Below are 665 nucleotides of genomic sequence, written 5' to 3' on the forward strand. Positions count from 1 at the left end.
CGTGACACTGTCTCGAGTCGTTCGTCATTGTCTCTTTAGTTTCTTTCTTTTCCTTCCCCTCTGGATTCCTTAGGCTCCGAATACCATGGATCTCTCAATTATATAATTAATCCTCCCCGGGGTGATCACACGTGTTTCCATCATATATAGATATATATATAGATTATTAATATATACAGAGTGTCCCATAATAACCGCACCAGATCTCGTGGGGAGGTAGAGCAGATGAAACTGAACAGAAAATTCCTCTACTATTTTGCAAAATTCGCAATCGTTAACGATATATTAATTTTTGAAGATCGGCGAATAAACGCGTATCCGTCCGCCTACTGCTGAATGCAGGCGCTCGGCGAGATACGACCGCCCCACCGCTGGTAGTTGCTAGCCGGTAGTTGACGAGCGGTGGGGCGGTCCTATCTCGCCGCGCGCCTGCATTCAGTGGTATGGCGGATGGATATGCGTTTATTCGCCGATTTTCAAAAATTAATATCTTTTTAACGATTGCGAATTTTGCAAAATGGTAAAGAACTTTTCTGTTCAGTTTCATCTGCTCTATCTGTCCATAAAGTCTGGTGCGGTTATTATGGGACATCCTGTATATACATATACTATATATATATATACATATATATATATAACTGAGTCGACAAGGCACACAGGGGATA

The sequence above is a fragment of the Wasmannia auropunctata genome, unplaced genomic scaffold, assembly GCF_000956235.1.
Source record: "Wasmannia auropunctata unplaced genomic scaffold, wasmannia.A_1.0 LD336101.1, whole genome shotgun sequence".
Lineage (NCBI taxonomy): Eukaryota > Metazoa > Arthropoda > Insecta > Hymenoptera > Formicidae > Wasmannia > Wasmannia auropunctata.